Consider the following 26,303-nt stretch of genomic DNA (forward strand, 5'->3'; position numbering starts at 1 on the left):
TTAAGACCCTATGACCCAACACAGAAATTGGCAAAATTTTCAATAAAGGGCCAGATAGTAAATATGTCTGGCCGTGTGGGCCATGTGGTCTCTGTTGTAACTGTCAACTCTGCCCCTGTAGCTTGAAAGCAGCCACTTAAAAGATGGAAATGGATGAGTATGGCTGTGTTCCAATACAACTTGATTTATTAAAAATGGGTCCCTCAATGGATTTGGCTCACTGACTGTAGTTTGTCACCCCCTGGCCTAACACAAAGTAAAAACTCAATAAATACTATTATTAGTCATTAATTCTAAAAATATTTACTGAGCACCTTCTATGCGCCAGACCCCATCCTGGGGCAAAATATTGAGTGAAAGGGTATAGTTCTTACCCTTACTAAGTTTACAGTCTACTTTCTAAATAAGTATTTACAAAATAAGAAGCAATATGAGATAAAATGTGGTTTGAGATAAAGAACAATCTAACATCAAAGGTCAAGAACTAATACTGCTTATAAGCTCCCAGAGGGTGAGAAACAAATCTTCTATTCCTATTAAATCTTTTTGCCAGGCACAGTACCGGGCACATCTTAATCACATCAATGAAAACTTGCGGACTTTAAGATGACAGTAGGGGATTGAGGTTGTCATGGAGACTATTGAATATCCCTGCGTTTTCCTATCACTACAACCTCCTTTCTCTTTGCAGAGGTAGTGAAAAGGGGCAGGCTAACTGACATGACTAATTTTGTCCTTGGTTTCAAGGCCATAGGCAATACTAAGGCAACTCGTTCAAATTCTGAAACTCAAATGACCTTGAGAAAATTTGATGAAAAACAGTATATCACCTCAAAACCTTATCTTAACCTAGGTCCCCCCTCTCAACCCCACAAGAAATGTAGAGCCTAGACAAGGGCTTTCAGGGAGTTTATTTTGGAGAAGTGGCCCCGAGGAACAGAAGAAGGATTGTGAAGAGGGAAACAGGGATGAAGAAAAGCCTGTCCAGGGCGCCCGGTTGAGCTGGTCAGCACTGTGGGCATCCGCAGCTCAGTCCTGCTTCCTCCCTCCAGGGCAGCCTTGTGCAGTGTGTGCGTAACAGCGACCTGAGGGGCAGATGGGGGGAATGTTTGCCCGCCTGCTCCCATCCCCCACTGGCCAAGGCTTATCCCAGGAGCTGCCGGCTCTCTCATGCTCTCAGGGGTGCATATGCTCCAGAATGTCTGCGCAGGTGCCTTCAGGAACCTCACCTTGGCCTCCAGGGCAGAAAGTAAGAGCCTCAGGTGCAGCTGAGGCCAGATCCTGTTAAGTTTGACCCGAATGGTAGCTGGTTACTGCAGCAGTGGGTAGAGTAGGAAATGGAGACCAAGAGGAGGTAAGATGATACAAAAGAGATGTCCAGTCCAGTCAGGTATACGCAGTCAGCCGAAATATAGCCGGTGCACCAAGGAAAGATCTATGCTCTGTACACAGTGAACAGCCAGCCAGCTGCCTACCAGCAATCCTCACGCCAACCTTCCTCCACTGATTACACTGATTACAATAATGATCATAATTCACCTTTGTGTAGCATTCATATAGGACTTTTATGCACATTTGACTCACAGGACTCTGGTGATGTAACGAAAGACTGAATTATTATTCCTCCCTTTTCTCGGATAAGGAAGCAGAGCTTAGTTAAGTTAAAAGAATCACTTACCCTAAAGCAGCACCGTCCAGTGGAACTTTCTTTGATGCTGGAAATAAACATTCCACACATCGTGTAGTATAGTAGCCATTAGCCACATGCAGTCATTGAGCATTTACAACATGGTTCATATGATTAAAAAGCTGAATTTTTATTTTATTTCTGTTTTAACGAATTCCAACTTGAGTTGATTTTTTAAGTTTCTTTTTAACTGAAGTATAGTTGATTTAAAATATTTCTGGTGTACAGCAAAGTGATTCAGTGATATATATATATATATATATGTATTATTTTTCAGATTTTTTTCCATTATAAGCTATTACATGATATGGAATATAGTTCTCTGTGCTATACAGTAGGTCATTGTTGTTTATTTATTTTATATATAATAGTATGTATCTGTTAATCCCAAATTCCCAATTTATCCCTCCCTCCTTGTTCCCCTATGGTAACCATAAGTTTGTTTTTTATCTCTGTTTTGTAAATAAGTTCATTTGTATCATTGTTTTAAGATTCCACATATCAGTGATATCATATGATATTTGTCTTTCTCTGCCCGACTTCACTTCACTTAGTGTGATAATCTCTAGGTCCATCCATGTTGCTGCATCTAATTTGAATTTAAATGGCCACATATGGTTAGTGGCTACCATATTGAGCAAAGCAGCAATGGACATTGTATCTTTTTAATATACTGTATTCAAAATATTTTTCACTATTGAAGTATAATGAAAGAAGTGTGTTGACTTTCTCCATATTTCATCCTTGTTTACAGATTTAGTTCTAAGCAAAACTATTTTACATACATTTTTCTGGTTGTTCTCCAGTCTTAACTGTCATGTAAGAAGGAGGGTCTCACCCAGAAACAGCACTGAATAACTAATACAGGCGGAAGCGGCAAGAAACTTCACAGCAACAGAACAAAGGACAGCTTCTCCTCCCTCTTCATACCTTGCATTCATGTTTTTAGTTTGCACCTGGACACAAGACCATTTTGTGCTTGCACGCACTGAGCAAAAAAATCCTGCACACCTAAAACCATAGCATGTGCTTTAGGGAACAATGCACCTAAGATACCATTTGTGTAAGGTAAGACTTGCGTGACTTTGGGGCATCCGTGACTAATAAATGGGAGATTTGAGAGGCTCTAATTCAAACCTTCTGAGTTTTAAGCCCAGGACTTTTCACTTCGTATCTTACCACTTCTTAATTCAAGTATGATAAGTATGTCAAATCCAAGTACATTCAATAAATGATTCACGAGCTACTAAGTTACAGTACAATTGTTATTTAAATATTTATGTGTTGTTTGGAGGGAAAGAGGCATTTTAAATCTAAAGACCGTAGCAGATCATCCATCCTGAATTGTTAGAGAATGAGGCACCTCTCCTTCATGCATTTTTCAGAAAACCGAAGCTTACTGTAACAAGACTAAGAATTCTAAAATCCTACCCACTTCTGCTGGAAATATTTCTGAAAGCACTCTCCCACTTTCTTAAGCAGAATACTTCAAACATGTTTACTCTTTCTTCCATTCACTTATATATTCATTCTTTCAAGAAATATAAAATAAATACTTCTCACGGACCACGCACTGAAAGGCTCTGGCCCTGGGGTAGACCCAGCAAATAAGTCGTTCTGCTCTCAAGGAATTCAGCGGACTTGAACCAGCAGCCCCCCGTCCTGCTGACTCAGGCTAGTACCGATATACTGCAGACGCTGTAATATACTGATGCCTTCCAAAGTAGTGCTTTTCCGTAGAAATCGAATGCGAGCCACTTAGGTGATTTTAAATTTTCCAGAAGCCATGTTTAAGAAAAGTCAAGGGAAAAAAATGGAAAATAAATAAATAAATAATATTAAAACAAGTCAAAGGAAACAGATTATAATTAATTTTAATAATAGATCTTAATATATCCTAAATGTTATCATTTCAACACGTGTTCAGTATTTAAAAATCATGAATGGCACGTTTTACATTTTTTCATAGTTTTCAAAGTCCCGCATGCATTTTACCTACACAGCGCAACTCCATTCAGACCAGTCACATCTCAGATGCTCAATAGACACATGTGGCCAGAGGCTTTTATTCTGGACATCAAAATTCGAGAGCTAATAAAGTATTCATGATTAATTGTCCCTTTATTAAACCAGAGCGGACACTTAAATATTTTAACTTCATAAGTCTGCTTCACCTTGTTTCTCACTTTTCCCCCTCACTCTCAGGCACCCCTTTTCCTTCTGGTGTTTTCACAAATGTGCTTCTCCAGTAAATGCCAGTGCCTCCCGTTAGTCACGTATTCTGATAATCTAGAAGCTAGGAAAATTGGTAATAAAATAATTGTCTAAAAACAGGACTCTTTTACTCAGAGCTCTGAGTAAGGGCTAAAGAGACACATTTGTGAATAAAGCATATAAGTAATCACGTATGAACTTCCTAACACGGTTTGACTTCAGGAAGCCTTTTACGTCTCTCTTTCAGCGGTTCCTTTACTTCTTGATCAGGTGTTTCCAGAGTGTAGTCGTCAGACCAACAGTATCAGCCTCACCTGGGGAGCTGTTAGAAACACAGAGTGCTGGTCCCCACACCAGACCTGCTGAATCAGAAACCCTGGGGATAAGGTGTAGCAATCTCTGTTACAACAAGCCTTCCGGGTGAGTCTGGTACCTGCTAAAGTTTGATAACCTTGGTTCTAAAAACTTCAGACAGTTGTCTACATAGATTTGAGATGAATGAGTATTCCTTCACTCTTCTATATCAGAATTGTTAATACTACTAATGTAAGTGAGCAATAGAGCTGAAATATTATACATTTTATAAGCATTTTTAAACTGAAAAATCAAGTTTTATTGAAAAGACATCTCTTTGTTATGGATGGGAGGAGAGAGAGAGCAAATCATGGCATCTTCATTGTATGAAACTTTTTCAAAAAACGATATTTCAAATAGTCCCTCTGAGGTTTCCACACCTCAGGATAATCCTTTCTAGTACAATCCTGGGCCATGAGAGACAAGCCTTTATTTGGTAAATTGCGAGTAGTTCAACCATGAAAGACAAGGTGGTCGTGGAGAACCATCAAGATGCCCAGTCTTGTGATACGGTTTACAGATCTCACAGCAGATACAGTTATAACTGCATCTTGCATGTTTTTCTTCTCTGATTAAAATCACATAAAATAAAACATATCAGCAGTTTCAATGTTTTAGGGCACAAATCTCCAGCCATACTACAAATAGTATGTCTCCGTGTGAGTGAGGTCAAATGTCTTATGCGTCTCAACTATCAAAAATAAACAACAAATTCCAGTCAGCCCTGCTAGAGGAAAGACTCAGTTAGCTTCCAGTGCCCTAAAGGAAAATGATATTGAGAAATCATTGTCATCAGCAGGGGGATCGAAAGGTAGACAGCCTGAAAAAGTATAAAGTTGTGTTTAAAAATTATTTAAAATATTATTTCTCGTAGACTTCTCTGACAGTAACTATGTCACATTTATTGTGTGATTTGTTATGATTTCTTTTTTATTCTAAGTAAAATATTCACATTTCACACTCTGATTCTGTAAGGTTTTTAAAAGGGAAACTCTAAATTTATTTTTTAACTTAAAAATAGAACTCAGTTAAAGCTTGTCAAACCAAATAGAATGGAAGTCATCGAATCATGTGGAGGACAGTTGACATTAATTGATTCCTGGTGTACGCCAGGCAACCTGTTTAAACTGTTTGGAAACAGTGTTTCATTTACTTCTCACAGGACAGCCAGCCACATAAAGGTAGGCAGAACATTATAAGTGTGTATTTTTGTCCGTATTTCTCTGCCAAGGAAAGGTTAAGCACAATGTTCACAGCTCGCCTTACAGCTAGTAGAGCAATAATGCAGGATCCAATCCCAGGACTTTGGGACAATATATTGTATCTGTCACCAAGTCATTATTCATATATTCAGTGGGTGAGGTCATGGTCAGTGCAAATGAGAGCAAAGAAGGGATGGGAGGCACAGGGCTCAGCACAGTGATAGTGGCAGTGGTGGAGGAACACACAGTCTTTAATGGGGTGGTCAGGAAACGCCTCATCAACAAGGTAGTCCCTGAGCAGAGACTCAAGCAACATGAGAAATTAATTTAGCAAATATCAGAGGAGCGAAGCTTGCAGGCAGAGGAGACAGCAAACACAAAATTTCTGAGGTGTTCTAAGATGTCTGATGAGCAAAAAGAAGGGCAGGAAGTAAAGGCTACATATGGTATCAGTTGGAACTGGGGTTGGCTGTGGTTTGCAGCTCGCAGAGGCCCTTATAAGTCCCCATAAGAACTTCAGCTTCTATTTGGAGCGAATTGCAAAGCCAGGGGAGGACACAGGGGGGTGACTTGATCTAACTGGCATTCTCCAAACTGATTGTGGCTGCTGGGTGGAGACTAGGCTGCAACAGTGAAGGCAGGGGACCAGGGAGAAGGCAACTGCAGTAACCCAGGTGAGATTAGAGAGACAATGGCAGAGGTGGTGACAAGTGGGCCAATCGTGGGCATATTCTAAAGGCGGAGCCAAACGGATTTGCTGATGGTTGGTATCTGTGACGTATGAAAGAAAGAGAAGCCAAAGGTGACTCCAGTGTTTTGTTTTGTTTTGTTTTGTTTGGGGAGGTGGCAGTGGGGACTGCTGAGCCACTGAAAGAATGGAGTTTCCATTTATTCCAGGACTGTTATTGTTCTGGGTTATTTACGCAAATTATCTATAATCTTCATGTCAGCCCAACCCTGCAGGCAAGATGGTGGAACCACGAGAATCAACACGATCCTGCCTGCCCCCAAAGCCCTCTGTGTCACACACAGGAGCACCTCTGTAACCTTGGGCAATAAGAGTTTACTTTTATGAAGGACTTAGCATGTGCCAGGCACAGTGCTAAACCTTCCTACATTGATTTTCCCATATAATTCTCAAAGCAACTCCACCAGTAAGGCATTATTTTCTAAGGCCTCATCATGTCCCTACCAGTACCAGCCAGGCAGCACTTTCTCTTCACCTCCCTCTTCCAAACTTCTTAAATCTGATGACCCCCAACCTCCTTTTTGTTCCTTCACACTTAGGATTAATAACTGCTTCCTGTGATTATTTCACTCTTATTTTTTTTTCTTTTTTGCCTTTGCAGTGCCCTCACACTTCACCAGTTTACTCTGTTAAATTCTGCCTGTTGAAATAACTAGTGGTTATTTCAATAGAAAGTGGTTATTTCAATAACTAGTGGTTATTTCAATAGAAAGTGGTTTCTATTTTCTACTCATAGAGTGAATCCCCATTTGCTTCCACAGTGTCATATCTCTGCCATGTGCCAGGCAATGTGCCAAGTGCTAGAGACATAAAGGTGATAAAGACCGAGGCCCTGACCTCAGGGATTCTAATGAGCTAGACAGACACATGCTTCCATGTTCAGTCCCTATAAACCAACAGCCCATGCTACAAGTTAAAATGCAAGTAATGTCAACAAAGTGTAGTGGCAGCACAGAGGGGAGAGTGACTGATTCTGACTGGAAGAATCCTAACAGCTGATGATGGGACCACTACTTGAAAGGAAAATAGGATTTAATTGAGAAAAGAAGTGGAGAATGGATGGAGGCAAAGGAAATGGCAAAAGCCCAGAAGAGCAGGAGTGCTTAGAATGTCAAGGGAACGAATATGTCTCAGTAGAACTGACAGAACTAAAAATGAAGGTGGAGAGGAGAGAGCGCTGGTTCTGAAGTTAGACGGAACTGGTTCTGACACTGGCCTTTGCTATTTACCAGCTGTATGACCTGTAGCAAGTTGCTTAACCTACCTGAGCCCTGTAGACTACACTGAAATGAAGAGGGTGGGAATTCCCTGGTGGTCCAGTGGTTAGGGCTCCGTGCTTCCACTGGAGTATTGAGAAAATGCATGGACAGAGCCGGGCACATAAAAAGGCTCAATAAGTATCAATTTTTCTTTCTCAGAAAAAAAAAAAAAAGAATGTCAAGGAAACGTGAGGAGCTCAGCAGAGTAGAAACAACACTGAGTAGGTGATGAGAAAGTGCAGGAACTGAGGCAGAAAGAGTAAGGCGAGCCCTCAGATGGCATGAAAAGAATTTGGACTCTTGTTCTCCTGACAGTAATGGGGTGTCATCAAAGGAATTTGGTCAGAGAGCAACATGGTCAGATCTGCCTTTCCAGAGATCACTCCCTCTCACCCCCAGAGAAGGAGGTAGGAAGCTGAGCTATGAATGGAACCCCAGGGATTGATAATGAGGGTTGAAGTAGGGCAGTGGAAGGGTGTGTGGAGGAAGGGGCAGGTCTGAATGGGATAATATGTGAGAAGTTATTTTGAAACATAAGGAATCCCAATAGAAAATTCAGGGTTGTTCTCAGTTTCCCTCCATCTGCCTGCCACTCTTAGTGCTAGCAGTGGCCCCATCCCAGGCGGGCAGGCAGTCCGGCCAGCTTCATATTCTAGGTCTTGTATACTCTTCTCTATTCCTCCTAGAACAGTAGTGGACACTCTGACAGGAGGCTCTTCAAATCTTATCTCGGTCAGTGTCTTTTCTCATTATTATGTCATTGTGTACTCGGACATTAACTCCCGCCAGAGCTCAAGCCCTATTTAAGGAAGCTTAGTGGCTAGCGCTTGGTCGCATCTCTGAATAACTTCCTGGATTGAAAGATGGTGAAAAATATAGCATGGACTGGGGTTGGACCTGACTCTGTCATTTACTCACTTCAGAAAGTCATGTCAACTCTCTAAACCTCATTTTCTAATCGGTACAATGGGAATCCCAATACCTACCTCATAGTAGGTAATTTACTGGGTTGTAAGAATGAAGTCTGTAAGACACCTGACATGGAGCTCAGCTCACTAGAATGCAAGGTCCCGGAGAGAAGAGATAAGTCTGCTGTGCTCACCAACTCCATATTTACTGACTGGCTCTCTCATTCATATTAATACTTGCCTCTCTTTTTTTCTTTTATTTTTTGCTTACTCCTTGCATGAATGTCACAAGGCTTAATTCTGCTCTGCAGAGTTCTCATGGAAAGCAGAAATCCTGGAGAAAGCTCAATCATGAATTCTTTATACTACTCTGGCATCGCGACATGCAGCTTCCCAAAGCCTTCCATTTACATAAATTGATTGACCTTTCTTGGAAGCCAAGGATGGTTATATCCACACCACGAGAGAGGAAAGGGAGATCCAAGAGGGGCAGTGATTTGGGGACTTGCACAAGGCTAGAATAATAAAGTTGGGACTCGAATCAAATCAGATGTGTCCAGCTCTATAGTTCATTCTGCCCTGAGCCATCAAGTGGTGTTAAGACAGCCAGAATTCTCTGCTGGGGATGTGGGAAGGATGTGTTGGAGAAAAATTGGTGACCATGCTCTCAAGCTAATGGAGAACAATAGGGCAGAGTGCTGAGCCCCTCCCCCATCCCCAGAGGGGGCAGCTATCCTCATTTGGAATCTACATCTAGAGGTCTCCCTGCTTGTAATCTTTCTCTCTCCTTAGAGCAGGTCTACTGCAGATGCCGCCATTCATTTACATTTCTTTCTTTCCTTCCCTTTTTCTCCATAGTGCACGTTCCCCTTTCACTGCCCTGGACATCCCTACACATCTGCCCATTTCCTTTATAAAGGTACCTGCCATTAGGTGCCACCTCTTCCTTTTCCCCTTCTCTGTCCTTCATCCCTATCCTTCCACATGCCTGTGTTAACTAAAGGGGGGCGTACACCTGCCCACATTATTTATGCCACACAAGGAATTAAAATTTAACATCTTTCCTTCCTGCCAATGACAAACCACTTTATACTGGAGCAAGGTGAGTGCTGAAGACAAAGCTGTATTGACAGAAACCAGAGCAAATATACCCTTTTCCCAAGCAAGACATAGTAGGAGACAGCTTTTTGTAGAGCAGTGGGGTAGGGTTGGGAAATAGGCAGACGTGGGTTCCAATGCCAGCATTCCCTCTTCTTCCTAACTCTGTGATTCTGTGCAAACAAGCATCTTGTCTTCCAGCAAAAGCTTTGCTGCTTCCAGGTACTGAAATATACCCCCACGTAGGACAAGGCAAATCATGTAACAAAATTATGTTTTCCATTTTGCCCTGGCCACCAGGAAGCTCACAGGTTTGTCTGGAACTCAATTTAAATAACAATATAGGAACCAATGATATCTACATCAATCCTAAATTACTCTCTGGTTTTCATCTTTTCCCCTATTCATATTTTCCAGGATTATGACTTTTTATGTTTATATTCATAATTCCCTCATTTATTAAATGAGCATGGAAATGTCTTTTTTTGAATCTTTATAAATCAAACCATAGTAGCATAGTATAAATTAATAAATAATCTCTCTGCATTCCATTTTCATACCTATAAATAGGGATATAAGCACCTACCATGCAGCATTATTATAAGGGCAAAATGAGATAAAATACATAGTTTTTAGCACAGCCTTGAATATGGAAGATGCCTAATTAAATATGAGTGTTCCCCTTCCCCTGCTGAGATTGAAAAGAGTTGGCTGCCATGTGTGGTCCATTGAAGCATTTTCAATTAGATGTGTCCGCTCTGAGGCATGGGAACATGTAGCCAAATTTAAAGTATCCCACAGACACAGGAGCATCCCCCAACCTGTTTCAAAGCTGGTGCAAAGATTGCAGCCTTCTTCTGCTCTTCAGGACTCTTAGGCTGTACTACCAAGTCATGGAGAATGATGAGAATTATGTGATGTTGGTGTCTAATAGATCATGATCTTGGGCAAGTTCTTAATCTCTCTGAAGCCTCAGTTTATTCATCTAGAAAATGAGAATAATATTATTACCTCTAGCTTTAGGTTGTAGTGAAGATTATGTGAAATGAAAAACCTGGATTGTTTAGATCACGCTAAGTACTCAAAGTTAGCTATTAACTTTAAGCCCAGTAATTAGTACTAAAGTTATTCCTTGTATTTTGCATTACCCTATCTCCTCTAATGTTCCCAAATTAGAAAGGAGTTATTATTATCTCCATTCTGCAGCTGAGGAAATTGAGGCTCAGATCTGTCTCCTGACTTCCTCAATTTCAAAAGCGATGAAAATAGATAGAAGATGTTTGCATGTAAAGGCTTTAGAGTTGCCTCGAGTTACAGTATGAGCTCGGGGAGTAACTTCAGGTACTGTCCACACCAAATTTGGATTTTAACACATGCAAGTCTAGGATGGAATGGCCATCACCTAACACAACACTAAGTTTATTGCAGGAATTCTAGAATTGCTTCTCTTTTAAACAGCTTTGTTGAAGAATAATTGATTCTCCACATAATAAAAACTGCACATAATGATTGTGTACAATGTGATGAGTCTGGATATATGCAAACACTCATACCATCACCACAGTCAAGGTCATAGGCATGTCCAACACCTCCCAGCTTCTTTATGTCCCCTTGTTATGGTTGTTGTTCTTGTTTCGTGGTAACAAGTACGAGATCTACTCTCAACAGATTTTAAAGCACACAATACCGTATGTTAACCACAGGCACGGCGTTGTACAGCAGAGTTCTAGATCTTGTCCATCAGCATGACTGACGCTTTATGCTCATTGAATAACAACTTTCCATCTCCATGGTCCCCTAGTCCCTGGCAACCACCACTGTATTCTCGGCTTCTATGAGTTTGACTACTACATGTAATCTCATATAAGTGGAATCAGGAGGTATTTGTCCTTCGGTGACTGACTGATTTCACTGAGCATAATGTCCTCCCATTTCGTCCATGTTGTTACAAATGGAGGATTTCCTCCGACTTTAAAGCTGAATAGTATTCCATTGTACGTAATATGTATTATGTTTTATCTACCCGTCTGTCATGGACACTTGGTGTTGTTTTCACATCTCACTGTGAATAATGTCGCCATGAATATGGGAGTGCAGATACAAATGAAAGCTGCAATGCGAAAGTAAAAACAATGGGTGGATACAGAGTCACACTCAGGAGACAAACTAACCCATTTTAAGCTAAGGAGAAAACTACATTCACATCAGCTTACTCCCGCCTGGAGCTGTCTGTTGTCCTTTAACAGATAAAGTACTGAGTGCCACTGGGATTGCTTCACCTTCGGAGCTTTGGAGCCAAAACAGATCTGGGCTTAAATCCCAGATTTGGGTGTTGTTAGCATATTAAATCTTTGTTATCCTAATAAATACCTATCCCCTAAGCTTAAAAAGAGATAAGTAACCCAACTCCTCCAGTCTTGGACTTGAGGCTGAGTGAGATTCTGAGTCATTTAAAAAAAGACTTACTCATCAAGGAATCCAAGACACTTTCTTGTTAATGCAAGATAATTTTCAAGGCAGGTGCTGTAGGATTCACTTTATTTACAGGGAAAGGCTTGTAAGTGAGGGAAAAAATATGTCTTTTCTGACCAAGAAGGGACTAGCCCATTTTGCATCCATCTTATTCAATCATGTCATCCATTTCAATCAAACCACTACATTACCCTCTGACAAAAACATTCAACTTATTCCATGAAGAACGGGTTCTAATATGAGCTACCCTGTCACATCAGGGAGATATCATAGTATTATATAAACTTCCATTTCTGCAAATGTTTCATCGGGATTCCCATGTTACCTACTCCTTAGAGATTGAGAAGATTTGCACTGCCTTCATACACCCCAAAACTCAACATGATTTGTTCAAAATTTTACTAGTCAGCATCGAAATTTAAAAAAAAAATGGTATATCATGCACAATGATAAACTACCCCATGTGGTTTGGATAAATTAAATACTTTAAGGTTTCAGTCTCCCTAAATGATTTGGAAATGAAACAGCCATGATTTATGACTCTAGCTGATAGACTAGATCTGAAGTTTACACTTTGAAAAATGCCGTATTTAAATTCCCCTATAAATAAAAAATCATATTGCTCTAAAAATCCAGCCTAATGTATGTATGTAATAAATTAGAGAGCCTCATATTGGGTGGAGAAATCTCCAGGACTGATGGCTTTCTTCCTTGCAAAAATGCACTGAGTGAACCAGACCTAGGTCTGTGTCTCTCTGCTACCACTTAATCAATAGTTACTGTTCCTTTCTGTCCAATCATTCATTTTCCCATCTCAGTGACCACTGTCAGAAGCGCCTGCATCAACTCAGCTGTAGAGGTAACCTGGTGTGGTTTTTTTAATGTCTAGATCAACTATTTTTAATCAGGTGGTTTCCAAAGTCTCGACATAAGTATTATTCTGGGTTCCTTGTGCTTTTTGTTTATATCTACAAATGACACAGTTGCTTTTGGGCTTTGCTTAGTGTTCTCAAAAAATAAAAGAACAGAAGCAGGTAAGAAAAATGATGCACGGTAGTGATAAAAAGCACTTGCAGAGGAATCAGTTGATTCCTCGTTAGTTTGACCTCTACCTCTTCCTGCCCTGTGACCTTGCGCTAAGTTCTTGCCCTCTCTGGGATTTTTATGTGAAGGCATTGGCCTATTTGATTCCTAAATCCCCTTCTTTCACTGCCAATTACAGCCCAATGTTTAGAGTGCAGCAAACTAAATTCAAACCCTTTCGCAAGTTATTTATTCTCACTGACTCCCAATTTTCCCAGGTATAATTTGGAGATAATTATCCCTACTACACGGTACTGTCAGGAAGATTAGACAAGGTAACATATGCAAAGAACTCACCACAATTCCAGGCACAAAGTAAGTACTCAGTGAAAAGTAGTTGCCATTATTATTTTTATAATTATTATTATTACCAATATTTTCATGCTAGAAATTCTGCTAGACAATAACCTGACATTAAAGGGGAAAATGAATATCACAAGCTTCAGGGAGGAGAGGACATCAAAGCAAGAGTCTTTCCTTATATCTATTTCATTCATATAGCATCCAAGCCAGCAAGTGGTAAAGGGAATTAAGAAGCATACTGAGTCTTCAGGACCCTCAAGACACTGGAAACTAAGATCCCACAGACCTGGACTCAAATTCCTTCTCCACCACTTACCAGGTCTTGGGGTTGGAAAAGTCATATAACCTTTCTGAGCTCAGAGATGCTCAAAATGCTATAAAATAAAGTGGTAATCCCAACTTTTTATGTAGCCAGCATTAAGTAAAACTGTGGCTATAAAGCACTTAAGTTTTTATCCATCCCATAATAAGTGCCCCCAAAATAAGAGTTGCTATTATTGTTATTGTTGTTGTCACTAGAAGTTTTCCAGCACAGCTTCCCTGGCCCCGCTGATCCCCAAGCCGATCCGCTGCTGGTGTTTTCAGATTTTCTCAGGAGTCCGAGTCACTTCTTGCTTTTACACAACTGGCACACTTGCCTCCCTTCTATTTTCTCTGCTTATTTTTTACAGAAATCCTCAGCTTGCTGAGAAGGGCTCTTGTCGCATTTATGATTCATGAGGCCCTGAGTATACAGATGGCATTATATAAATGTTTAATAATCACCATATGGTTTCCCTGAAAATTCTGTCACTCAACGAGGAGTACGGACTGAAATAGATAAAAAGCAGACCTCTGTTCTCCTGTTCTCCCCTTTATTGTCGGTGGTCCATGAAATGGAGGGAATCAGCTCACAGCAGCCTGGTAGGTGTTTAGAGAGCAGTGAATTTGGGAGGGTTGTAAAAGATAAATGCCTCCTATACTGGATATTACTCTTTTGTGTCCAAGACAGCTCAGGTGCTCCTCTAATATCCCAGTGCCTGTTTTAATCATTCTATTACGGGGCATTGTTTTAAGTGGCTGAGAAACCATGGGATTTTCAGCTGGGTCCATGTCCATCATGGCGTCGTTTCTCATGGCTGTTGCCTTCATGGGCCTTGTGGCAGCCAAGTATTTGTGAGGTTCTGCACTTGTGGATGGCGTTGCATAGTGATAGGGAGAGATGACATATTTGACAAATGGGAATCATGATTGTCTGGCCTCCTGGCAGTTGTTGATGTGTTCTCCTGACCTGTAAACGTTGCAGCTGACTGATTACAGTAATTGATTGAGAAAACATTTGTCAATAGCTTTCTAATGAAAAAGAGAGGTGAGGGGGAGAGATTGCTGGAGCGCCTAGGAGCTAGATTTTACTTAACAGCAGGAGCACTGAACCACATTATAGACAATCACTGAACTCCGTACGGCCACATATAGAACGGAAATGCGATTCATCTGGTCATTTGTGGAGCACCTACTACGTATAAGATCAGAGGTCAGAAACTGGTGATTTCCAAGTAGAATATGACCCTCAGCCTTTGTCTGGGTGTCCTGCTTAGTTAATCTGCACCATCCTTTTGTTACAATCAGAAGCAAATTGCCAGTATTTAAAATCAGAATATTGTACATTCAAACCTAGATTTCTAGCATCTCTTGGAAAAATCAGTACTCGGCAGCACTGGGCCAGCATTTCTGCAGGTCAGCGTTTGTATCGACTTGGGTAGCTGCTGCCTCTTGGAAATGGGCCATGTGATCCCAAGTTTGCCCCATCCCTACCATTCCATTATGTCATTCATTACTGTGAACTAGCTGGGCCCTGTAGGATTTCCAGTTTGAGATCTCTGTTTCCGGTTCTGAAGACACACACGTGAGAAAATAGGATTCCAGGCCCTGCCTTAAAAGTACTCACAGTAGTATAACTGTTTACTATAGTAAATTCTAAATTTCTAGCAAAGAAGGAAAATTAGGCTTTCTGGACTATTAAAGATTCTGTACAGTAAAGCCATCTGGTATCTGTCATGATGGCTACCATGTGCAGGAAACCATTTTCAAATTCTTTGCAATACCCTGTCTCTGGTGGTAGCTGAGATTGCAGTTGAAGGAGAACTAGCCCTGGAAGCATCACATTTGGGCGTGATTTGCAAGTGTGTCGTCGGGTTGCTGGTGACCTCAAGTGAGTCATTTATTGAACACTTCCCTAGGAATCCTATTCCTCTAGATCCAACTGGGTTACAGATTGGAAAGTGTGCTGTAAACTGTAATGCTCTGAAACATGGACAGTAAACTATGGCAAACTGCTTTTGTAAATAAAGTTTTATTGGAACACAGCCACATCCATTTCTTTATGTATTAACTATGGCTGTCTTCACATTATGATGGCAGTGGTGAGTGGCTGGAACAGAGACCATATGGTCCACAAAGCCTAAAATATTTATGATCTGGCCCTTTAAGAAAACTTTGCAGGCCACTGCTCTATATAAGAGTTAGCTATAATAATAATAATGCACACTATTATTGAACCTGATTTCCTCTCCCTTGAGAAGGCATTTCAATATTTGCGGAGCCTACAAATCATTGCCATAATCCCCATTTTTCATCTGATTCCAGATGTGCTGAGATGTGACGCTAAGCTTTCTGCTGGATAGAGCCACTTTTTACTTGCTCTGGGGTAGTTAACTTCCTGACTGTGGAGTGTGCACGGCCTAGAATGAAGCTTGTCCCCAGCCCCACTTCTCTTCCTGGAATGACTTTCAGGGCCACTCCATCCTCTGAGACACCAAGGGGTAGGACTCAAAAGAAGCCTTTTGAAAGAGACTTAAGAAGTGCTTAACCTCATGGTGCCTCGTTTTCCTCATCTGCACAATGGGAAGAATGTTAAGACCCATCTCTCAAAGTATTAGGAGGATAAAGGGAGGCAATGACCAATGAGACAAGTAGAAGAGTAAACGGTACAAATGCCTTATGTACACAGAAGTTCTGCCGGGTCTGGTGGGATGTGGCCAATGTCATTATTTCAGAAACTAAACTCCAGAACAGTGCCCTTCAAAGTATGATCACCAGGACCCCTGATTCAGAAAACTCTGGGCTTTGTTATGAATACAGATTCCAAGCCCTCACCCGAGGCTTTTCTAAAACAGAATTTGATCGGGGGGGACATCAGATTTCCCCAGATGGACTCTTCAACAAGATTCCCAGATGATTTTGATGAACCCTAAAATTTGAGAACTGCTGCCGTAGGGATAGCACCCCCTGTTTCTGTACGTTGTGTCACAAAGACTCCGAAAGAGACAGGGAATTTGTGTCCAACACCATGCGTGACAAGCCTGATGAGAGCTGGTGGTATGAATTATGAATCTCCTCTTGTCAGAGAAATCCCTTCAGGCAAGAAAGACCTGCTCTGGCTTTTAATGGAGTCGAGAGAAACCGGGAACCTAAAGAGTTCCTCCTCCAGACAGCTGTCTCACGAGGCTGCTCTCAAGTCACTTCCTGCTCCGATGCCCAAACCCACACTGCAGCTAATGTAGTCCAGATGGATTCCCACCCACTGCTCATTGCACATGGGCGTTCTAGTGGGTGTTCCCAGGGCAACTTCACTTCCTCTCTTATGGGTCCTCTTTTAATGGATGAGGACACATGTGTAATGAGAACACTTAACACGCAGAACACATAGGGTTTAGTCATAAAATTAGTTCTCTTGCTTTTGTCCCCAACTGCTCTCTTAAACCTACTCAGTGGGGAGAATAAGCGTTCCTCAGCCACTGGGTGAAATTTCAGGTCATCCCGTGGTCTGATAATTATCATAAGTCTCAAATGTATAATCTCCATTCAGAAATTAAAATATCCAGTCAAATACATTAATCAGAAGCCTTGCTTCCATTCAAGGATAAGACTCCCCTTCCACCTGGTTCACCCCAATATCTAGAGTCTGTGGTCCACAGGTAACCTGTCCCAGAAAGGCTCACTTCTCACTCTCTCATTGGTCACCTTCTCTACTGGCTACTTGTTATTTTTGATCCTGCTTCCCTTTCAGATGAAGGTGGAAGAGGAAAGAGAGGTGAGGGGGGTAAGAAAGTCCTTACTTAGCTGGTACTGTTGCAAAATAGCTTTGTTCCCGCTGGGTCCAAAAGACAAACCCTGCGAACTATACTTTTCAGAAGGTCATCTCCAAAATGCACCTAATGCCGTAACTGAGCCTGTCTACTGCCACCTCAGGTACACAGGACACAGATTAATCCAAGCCCATGGATAGAATTCTGTACCTGTTCCTACTCCACACATGATGCGCACACACACACACACACACACACACACACACACACACAGACACACACACACACACACAACCAGGTTGTCCCATGGGTAGGTGGCAAAAGAGCTTGAGACCAGCTCTTTCTCCCCTGTGCCCACATCTGATCCAGAGGACACTCATGTATCTTTTGCCCCTGATACATCAGCTGTGTACAGGAAGGTGAAGTCACTCCCCTTTCATGCTGGAGTTCTCTGGAGGGAGTCAGTCATCAACTCACAACTTATCCACAACTCCTAGGGACACACATCAAGCTTTCTGCATGGTCTCACGGAAGCCCCCTCTCACTTAGCTTGAAATGAGGGGTAGACACCCCTAATCCCCTTCTTAGAGAGGGACTCACAGCCTTTCAACAGCTCTCCAGAATCGCCCTAGTGTAATTCTCTCTCTCAGTTTGCTCGTGGTCATTTTAAATTCCACTGTAGAGAAAAAAGGCTTTTTAAATTAATAAAACTGATTCTCAGATAATTCTTCTGAAATTCTTCTATGTTGATGTCTGACATCTGCTGAATCTTAACCTCATTAGTCGAAATTTCCAACAAACTAATCTTCAGTTGTTTCTATCCATCATGATGTCATTTTCAGGATTATTCTTGAGAGATGCACTTCTTTGAATAAAGCATGAAAAAGTCCTGAAATCACTCCTCTAGAAAAATACCAGCATCATACAAAATACTGCAATTAGCTCGGGCTCCCAGTTTAGGCTCAACCTCAGCAAAATTCTAGAGAGATGCCAACACCTGCAGGCATCTGGGTCACTCCACTCTTCAGTAGGCCAGCCCCACCAGCCAGCGTGAAATGATGCTGTGTCACCTCTAGCTTGCCCTTTTCCATCCTGCAGTGTGACTGTTTCCTGCCATTTCCCCACCAGACCAAGAATTCCTGAGAACCCACATTGAGTGTTTTACTCATCTTGACATCTCCAAAGCTTCATCACATAGAGGGCTCTCCATAAATGTTAACTGAGTGGAATAAAAATACCTTTTTCTTTCCAGACTCACCTCTGACCAGTCATCTCAGCCACAGTGAAAGAGAAAGGACTGCTAGCAGCTTACATGCAGATATGAGATATGAGACTATATCAAAATGTTAGGAAAAGGCATAGTGTTGATAGTGGAATCAGAGTCAGCCTTTCTTGTCCTCCAAATTCATACCATGAGTCGGCACACCAGCAAAGAAGGATCCCCACGCCTCTTACGTTTTATTGTAAATGTCCAGGTCCGTCCGGGTGCACCCCTGGAACACATTTATCACGTGACTTGCCCAGAGACGACCGGTCTGAGGCACAGATTCCTTGTTTGCTGGCTGCCTATTCTTTTTTTTTTTTTTTTTTGGTAAAGAATGCAACCTTCAGGCTGTTTCACATAGGCTGTTGGGCTTTGCAGAGACAAGACAAAGCAAGTGGGATAAGGAAGGCTATTGTTCTCCTATGAAAGTAAGCCACAGACTGCTCAGATCTGAAGAAGCTCCAGAACAGGGCATGCATCTGCACCTGTGAATGCAGGTTTTCTTCTCCTGAGAATCACATTGCTTTACTGCACTGTCCCCTTGCCCTGTGCTCTCTCAGCATTTTGCTCACCCCTCAAGCAAAGAATTTATCGTGCTTTGTTATGGGTAGTTCACAGATGCCTGTCCCTTTGAGACTCAGAGCTTTTGGGGGCCCGAGGAGTTTTGTCCTATTTGTCTCAGAAAGCTGAGTACTTAAAACACGTAATTTTTGTTGAAAGGGTGGACATTAATGTTTGTTGGATGGATGGATAGATGGATGGATGGGTGGACAGGTGGCTGGCTGGCTGGATTTATCTCTTACACAGTTGCTATGTGGACATTAGAACCACGCAGTGTCTCTGGCTTCCCTCGCCAGGCAGTGATGAGGAAGGATCTGGAAATAATACTATTCTTCATCAACAGCAGCTGCATCTCACAATGGTACAATATTCTGAAATGTGCATGTGTTCAGGTGAGTAATTTTTATGTTGAATTTCCCTTAAGATTATGATGTAAACTATGTATCCGAAGTCCACATTCTTTTTATCACAACATTCATTCATTCATCCATTCATTAATTGTCACTCGGTCTGTTATTCTTTCAGTTAGTGTTTAGAGGAAGTGTGTGGCTTAGCTCCTGGAACACAAAGTATCTACAGGAATGAATAGTGACCACAATCACGTGGGTCTGCGTGTGAAGAACAAATCCCTCTGGAACAGACCAGCTTTAAGCCATCCCAGGCTGCAAAGACAGTGCTTGAATGTTCACACCTCTTTGTTCTGGGCACGGCATGGTCCCTGTGACTCTTCACAAAAGGACATGCCATATAAGTCATGCTGTGAGCAGTCCATTCTGCCCCTCTGACCCTAAAAGGCAAGCTACGTGGGAAAGCACTTCCTCCTAAGCTGGTTAAAGGCTAGGAGGCAGGGGCAGGTAGGGTTTCCTTTTGGGGAAGGAGCACCTGGGAGAGACAGAAGGGCAAAGGCAGTCTTGGTGGAGAAACAAGATTTACCTCCTGGGCGCAGTGAAAGGAGTGTCTTTGTACTGCTTGGTCCCAAGAACAACTCACCCCTTGCGATCAAACCTGCCAGCTGCTCCTGGAGGACTGGGGGGAGGCTGTCATCTCCCCAGACAAGGCAGCCAGTGCCCAAGGCAGTGCAGTCACTGAAGGGGAAGAGAACAGCCACCTTTCCCCCCTTTCACCTTGACAGCCTCCTGGTACAGGGGCATCCCTGCCTCTTCAGAGATGCACGCCATCCCACCATCTGGCTGTAAATTCAGGCAATTCTGTGTTCATCTCGCTTTGTCCACACCCCAGATCCTTTGCCTAGTTTGGAGCAATTTGTTTCCAACCTACATGTTTAGCTTCATCCATTGCCATGACCTGCAGCTAATGACCCTTTGATGTAATCACAGCAGGCCCCTTAGCTCCGGGCCTTCTCTCACATAGGTCCCTCTGCCTGGGATTCTCTTTGCACTTCCTTCTCTTGGAAAACTCCTGCACAGTTGTCAACTCTGCTACAAACACTTCCCAGTGTACCGAGGAATAGAGTCACTTTTATAAACTTTTCAAAAAAAAAAATCCTCTGCTCTTCACTTTTATGATTTGATTGCTATTGCTATTGCACACATCTTGAGGGCTTAAATCATCTTTGCATACTGCTTCAAGTGCCGCCTCCTCCAGGATGTCTTCCTGGTGTCCTTGCTTTTTATCCTGGGTCTGAGGCCAGCATAGCTGCCCTCCTTCATGCTCCCATAATGCTACCCCGGTAGCTCTCAAATGTTAGTGTGTTTCAGAATAACCCGGAAGACTTGTAAAAATGCAATTTTCTGGTCCCCATGCCCAGAGTTACTCGTTTAGTAGGTCTTATGTGGGACCCAAGAATTTTCATTCTATTACATTCCCAGTGATACTGATGCTGCTGGGCCAGGGATCACACTTTGAGAACTACTCGCCTACACTGACCTCAACCATAAGTCTTTCATCGAACTTAGAGCATGTTATAAATTACTTGTTTGTAATTCCATCTCCTCCACTCAGTTAATCAGGCAGTATAAGATAATGAAAAGCATCACAAAGAAAGTAAATCACAATGTGTTAGTTAGCTATTGTTGTGTAACAAATTACCCCAAAACTTAGCTTAAGACAACAAATGTTAGCTCATAGTTTCTGCAGGTCAGGAATCTGGGAACAGCTTAGTTAAATGGTTCTGGCTCACAGACTCTCTCGTGAAATTAGAGTCAATCAGTCAGCTGGGGCTGCAGCCTCATCAGAAAACTCAGCTGGGGGAGGAACCTGTTCTAAGCTCATGCACATGGTTGGTGGTAGGTCTTACTTCCTCACTGGTCGCTCTTCAGTTCCTCTCCACATAGACCACTCCATAGGATGCATTGATGTCCTCAAAACATGACAGCTGGCTTTCCCCAGAGCAAATGATCCCAAAGAGATAGCACATACCCAAGATGGAAGCCATGGTCTTTTATAACCCAACCCTAGAAGTGATATACCATCAATTTTGACATATGCAATCAGTCACACAGACAAACGCTAGCTCAGTGCGAGATGGGTCAACAACGTGGGTGTGTCACCCAGAGGTTAGGTTCATTGAACGCTGGCTACCACACAGGACAGTGATAGGGAAAGGAGGTAATCCTGTTTATGCAGGATGTCTAGGGAAGACCTTTCCGAGGAGCTGCTGTGAAAACTGAGACCTAGATGAAGATAAACAGTCGCCGTTGTAAAGACATAGGGGTCTGCTTTTCCAGACAGAGGAAAAGCAAAAGCCCTGAGGCAGAAATGAGCTCGGCGTATTTGAAAAAGGAAAGTAAGCTAGTGTGGTTGTAGCAGAACCAGCAAGTAGTCAGAAGGGTCGCCATCATTACTAACAGCATCAGAAACAGTTTTTAAAATACCTACTGTGCTCAGGGTCTTTTTGGCAATGAAGAAAATGCATTGTTCCAAATTTCAAAGAACTGGTCTTTCCATTGAAGAGCACTCCATGTTTTTCAATTAGTGGAACAGGAAAAAAATTTAGATAATTCATGATCAATACATCCTCATGTCCACACCCACCGTTTCCTCCTGTATGATTTCCAATTCTGTCTAATCAACCTAGGAGCAAGAGTTTGAGAAACAAAAACAATTAATTGAGTGAAGCTAAGTCCACGATCTATATTCATCAAATTCAATGAGGACCTTTGCAGTATTGGAGAGTATACAACCTAGAACCAACTGAAGCTGGAAGAGACCTCAGAGGTCCTTCCAGTGTTCCCTCTTCAACTCTGACTTGATTTTTAAGAAAAAGGAAACTGAACCCAGTGAGCTCAGAAACCCATCCTCCATCCACTAAGTGGATTAATCACTTGCACGTACTCAGAGTATGAGAAGAATGACTAAAATCTGGTCTCAGGATTTCTAAATCAGCCTGATTTCTGTAACCATAGGTGATCCAGAGGTTGCCTTAGGTGTGGGAGGGAGCAGAGAAAGAGGAAGGAAGAGAAGCAGCCTCCAGGCCCAACTTTTCTTTACCAGAGCAGGGATGCTTTCATTTACTACATACGTAGGATTTTTTTTTTTTTTTTTTTTTTTTTTTGCTGTACGCGGGCCTCTCACTGTTGTGGCCTCTCCCGTCGCGGAGCACAGGCTCCGGACGCGCAGGCTCAGCGGCCATGGCTCACGGGCCCAGCCGCTCCACAGCATGTGGGATCTTCCCGGACCGGGGCACGAACCCGCGTCCCCTGCATCGGCAGGCGGACTCTCAACCTCTGCGCCACCAGGGAAGCCCTATACGTAGGATTTTTAAATAGGTCTCCTGCTAAAAGAAGTTTGAAAACTACTTCACAACACCATGCTCTCTTCTCTGATACTACAGCCCAGAGATCAGCCTCTCCACCCCATGGGCCCAGTGCAATCCACTGCCTGTGTTTGTATGATGTGTGAGCCAAGAGTGGTTTTTCCATTTGCATATGGTGAAAGTCAAAAAATCAAAGGAAAAATAATATATTGCCACACAAAAAAATCAGATGAAATACAAATCTCGGTGTCCATAAATAAGGTTAGAACAGGCCACACCCTCTTTTAAGAATGGTCTGCGGCGGCGTTGTTGCTACAATGGCAGAGCTGAGTAGCTGTGACAGACTGTGTGGCCAAAAGCCTAAAATATTTACAATCTGGCCCTTTGCAGAAATGTCTGCTGACCCTTGTATATCCAAGAGTCCGATGTATGCCTTCATTCTTCCTTCACGTCTTCCTTCTCTTCTCTGTCCCCGTTCTCCTTCCCAGCAAAACTTTACTATAGGTTTGTATTTAGAATACAGTTAACTGAGACCACAGGTTTGCTTTTCCATGCTAGTGTATTTTGGTTTGTGACTTAATACTATGGTGTCAGTTTCCCAATTCACCCAAACTCCTATCTGCTTTTCTAACAGCATCCTATAGTCAGTGCAGCAGAAGGAACTTGAGTGAATACCTTACCACTCCCAAAGGTAGCATATGCTAGATGATAAGCATTGCACTTTTCCTGTCCCTTTGGGCCATGAAAGTCTGGGTTACAGGAGGAGCAGAGTTAAAGTACATAGACAACTCCACTGCCTCACAGCTACTTGAGGTCCCAAACAGCTTGCTAGAAGGGCAGAAAGAGGAGGAGGAGATGATGCTTGTTCTCTTTGGTGCTGCTGTGGATTGCTAGAAAGGATTCATTGCTAGAGGTCACCTGGACAGAAGCATCAACCAGTGTCTCTTACATGCATCAGGAGTAAGAGACAGGAAGATGCATTTTAAAGGTGTTTGTTCTCACTGCTAACCGAAGGTATGCAGATTAAGACTATATTAAGGTATCAATTTTAACCCCCTAAAATAATTTTAGAGAAAATTTAAAATTATAAAGCCCAGTGCTTGTAGGATTATAGGGTAAAAGGAACACAAATATATTGAAAAAATAATTTCAGAGATCAAATCAGTAAAATAAATTGAGTCAATATAGTCATGCCTTTGACCAAGGAATTTCCCTGGCAACTTGCACCAAGGCACAGATTCAAATAAAAAAAAGGAAAAAAACAAAAAACAAAAAACCCTGTACAAGGAAATTCATTGCAGCATATTTACAGTTTGCTATTTAATAAAAAAAAAAAAAATCCCAAACTTTATATGCCTGATAAAATGTTTTGATTAATTAAATTAAATGATATATCCATTGGGTAAACTAACCCAATGGATATATCTTGCAGTCATTAGAATGACCATGTTACCATGTAAAATTTTCCATTTAAAAATAAATATTAAAGTAGAAAAAATAGAACAGAACATTTTATATATGTTGTAGTTAATATAAAAATATGCATGCCTTTAACTAAAATTGGGAAATGAAGTTTCTAACAGTTCTCTGGTAGACCTGGGGTGAACATTTTTCTGTTTTAATTTCCATGAAAGTTATTGTAATAAACTCTTTGTTTTACTATTAAACCCACATTTTTATTAAAGAAGACAAGGGAAAGGAAGAGTGAGGACTGATCTTTGTAACATCACTTTTAGAGACACTGAGCAACATTTTATTTGAGGAAGGTTGGATCATAGTCTCCTGGGGGTACCTCTCAAACCTACGATGCACAGAACTGGATCTGAGTGGGCAACAGGTTGGGCTCTACCCACGAGCTCTGGTAACCATGGCATCAGTAGAGACGGATGCCCCTGATGGGAGGCAGTGACGGGGGCCACTTGAGAAAGTAACTCAGCAGGGCCAGATGGTATTTCTTCAAGAGCTCATTTATTTGGATCAACTAACATACGAAATGGCAGGTATTCTGACAAGGACACGCGATACCTCATTTCCTTGAAGATTAAGAAGCTACAAACATACTACCTGCCTCAGAGAGACTGTGGGAGGCAGAGGGAAGCTCACAGGTGGCCAAGTCATGAGCAGAGCCATCCTCTGGGATGACAGAGACAGAAAGAAGTTTGTCCTATGTTATGGGTTTGAATTGTGTCCCCCACTGAGAGCAAAGGATATGTTGAAGTCTTAAGCCCTAATATCTCAGAAGGTGACCTTACTTGGAAATGGGGTCATTGCAAATGTAATTTGTCAAGATGAGGTGAGGCCGTACCAGAATAGGCTGGGCCCTAATCCAATGTGAATGGTGTCCTTACAAAAAGAGGCAAGCCTGCCCGCCCACACAAACACACACAGAATGCCATGTGATGACAGGCACAGAGCTGGAGTGATACAGCTGCCAGCCACGGGGTGCTGAAGCTGGGAGTCACCAGAAGCCAGGAGGAGTTGAGGACGGATTCCCTTACAGGTTTCAGTGGGAGCGTGGCCCTGATCATGCCTTGATTTTAGACTTCTAGCCTCCAGAACTGTGAGACAAAATGTCTGTTGTTGTAAGCCACCCAGTTTGTGGAACTTTGTTATGGTAGTCCTAGCTAGAAGCTTAATATACTCTAAAACCTGCTGTGGCGAGCTGAGTGGATCTGAGCCGGTGACTTTTCCTTGGTGACCTTTTAGGTTGTTAGAACTGGTTACAGCTTGGGTCTTACTGATGTAGGGAACAAGTAGATATAACCTGGCAATTGGAGACCCACTTTAGGCTTAAGGTGGGCAGAACAGAAATGTGGGCTGTGAGCCAGGCACCCTCCCCCACATAGCAGCATGCAAGCATTTAATAGCAGAGGGCAGAAGTGGCCAGTGGGAAGAGGCAGGAGAATATGGTGCCTGGACAAAAATATGAAGTGTGTGGTGTATATAGTGACTCAGCACGTGGATCCGGGGTTCCAATCCCAGCTACACCACTGGATGTGCTGTGATGCTACAATAAGTTACTTACCCTCCCTGAGTCTCAGTTACCTTATCTATATAATGGAACTAATAATAGTTCCTACTCTGCAGGGTTATTGGGAGGAGTAAATGACTTAATACCTACAAAGTGCTTAGAATTGTACCCAGCACACAGTAGGTACATAATAAATATCACTTGCACACTTCCATGTACACTATCACATTTAATCTCTTACCGATTCCATGACGGAGATTTTATTAGGTTTATGAATAAAGATTCTGAGGGTTCAAAGGTTAAAGAATATGCCCAATGTCACAGAGAAAATAAAAACAGCGTGGCTTCCACATATATGTGTTAGCATACAGTCTTTGTTTTTCTCTTTCTGACTTCA

At 42.2% G+C, this 26,303-nt stretch overlaps 1 long non-coding RNA gene across 1 annotated transcript in view; it reads right to left on the bottom strand.

The window, feature by feature from the left end:
* The window catches only part of LOC113633833 (uncharacterized), a 56,073-nt gene that overhangs the window by 17,270 nt on the left and 12,500 nt on the right, over positions 1-26,303 (bottom strand). Inside the window, exon 2 of the long non-coding RNA XR_003438363.1 lies at positions 22,059-22,253. This is a non-coding gene — a long non-coding RNA (uncharacterized LOC113633833). The remainder of the gene's footprint in view (positions 1-22,058; positions 22,254-26,303) is intronic.

Source organism: Aethalodelphis obliquidens, unplaced genomic scaffold (assembly GCF_003676395.1).
Source record: "Aethalodelphis obliquidens isolate GAN/ISIS:26980383/991018 unplaced genomic scaffold, ASM367639v1 scaffold41, whole genome shotgun sequence".
NCBI lineage: Eukaryota > Metazoa > Chordata > Mammalia > Artiodactyla > Delphinidae > Aethalodelphis > Aethalodelphis obliquidens.